Genomic DNA, 1,667 nt, shown 5'->3' on the forward strand with positions numbered 1-1,667 from the left:
GTAAGAAGGAATTAAATATTGATATTGCAATAGCAGAATTTTACAAAACTAAACAAAAATTATAAGACTCTAAGTTCATTAATTTAAATTAAAGAAATAAAGATCTTCGTTTTACTAATGAAAAACTACTTTTATACAAAGAAAAATTAAAAGTTATAAGTAATTGTTTACATATTATATTATTCAATAGCATAATATAGTTTACAATTTTGTAGGTTTAGAAACATCTTATATATTTTAGTCATTCCTTTACATTGGTATAAAAAATAATAGTATAATTTATAGAGAGACAAATGATTAAAGTTTAGCTGAGTTTAATTTAAGGAAAATGTTGGAACTACCACTTCTGCCAGTATATCTACCAAATTATAATTCCTATTATACATATTGGGCAGCATAGCTGGAATAATAATAGCCTGCACTTTAGGCAGTGACAAGCGCAATGTTAGTGGCACAATCGGGAAGCAAAGTTTCCATACTCCAAATGTTCTGAAAATTACACTTTATATTAAGCTCACTATAGCATTCCTAGACTTAATGTGTGCTTCATTATATAGTTGACCAGCTAGAGAAATGGGGCTTCACAATGGTTTTAATAAATATGGTCTATTTGGGTAAGTTACTATCACCAAGCATACATTGATTTCTCAGTTGACCTGTATTACTGAGCTATAACCAAATATACCTGTTAATTTAGTTTTTTTTTACAATTCTGCCTTCTTATAAGTGTAATCAATTTGAATTACCTCATAGAACTGAGTTATCAAGAATTGTAATATCATGAGAGGAACCTGGCCATCAGGCCACAGGAAATATCCTTTTGACTTACAATATTCTTCACCAATGACTTGACCTAAACAAAATAATATTGGTTTATTACAACTTAATACTATAATGTACAATGTTTAAGGAAATATATATATTAGTTACAAGGTGATTTAATTTATATATAAGTCCAATAAACAGCAGCTACAACTCTAGGAAATCGAGCAATTACATAGAATTTTTCTGTACTCTGTTGGTGTATAAAACATACTCATCATATAGGTTAGCAATTGCAGATTATATATCACCAACACTCCTTCCTGCTTCTATCTGGTTACTTATGAGTGATCCCAAATTAACAAATTTGTCTACAAATTCAAAGTCCGCCAGTTTTCAAGATCGTGTCAGGAGTCTAGTCTGATCCACTAACATATGTTTTGTCTTTACCCTATTAATAGAAAGGCCATTTCAATTGCTTATTGCACTTTGGTAAGCAGTACCGCCATTATCTGTTCCGAGTAGGCAAAGAACGTTGTGTCATCTGCGGACTGCGTATCGGAGGTTGCTGATTTTGTTGTCATAATATATTCGCCATAAATTTTGAACAGAATCTGAGTATTCTGATTCACCGATAGCAATGCGCGATTAATTTGGCCAATAAAAGCAAATTTCAAAATTGACAGAAGGGTTATTGGCATGTGTAAACAATTTTTAAACAGAGGGCAATCTTTAATCTATGAAATGTCCTCTGAACAATTGGTTGAATCCTGAGATTGGAAATTTCTTTAAAAATGGATTAAATTATCGATCTAATATTGCTAAAATTAGATTGAGATAGCATATTAATTTTGGGAGTTAGTAAACATCTCTTTGTTTTTTTTTTCTCTCCTAGAGACAGTCCG

General features: G+C 30.8%; 1 long non-coding RNA gene across 1 annotated transcript; it reads right to left on the reverse strand.

The window, feature by feature from the left end:
* Positions 1–217: 217 nt before the first annotated feature.
* LOC123712098 lies at positions 218–1,410 on the reverse strand. The gene is made up of 3 exons (XR_006754047.1): positions 1,037–1,410; positions 747–853; positions 218–489 (listed from the first exon to the last, which is right to left on the reverse strand). It is a non-coding gene; the product is annotated as an uncharacterized LOC123712098 (long non-coding RNA).
* Positions 1,411–1,667: the final 257 nt, after the last annotated feature.

Source organism: Pieris brassicae, chromosome 1 (assembly GCF_905147105.1).
Source record: "Pieris brassicae chromosome 1, ilPieBrab1.1, whole genome shotgun sequence".
Lineage (NCBI taxonomy): Eukaryota > Metazoa > Arthropoda > Insecta > Lepidoptera > Pieridae > Pieris > Pieris brassicae.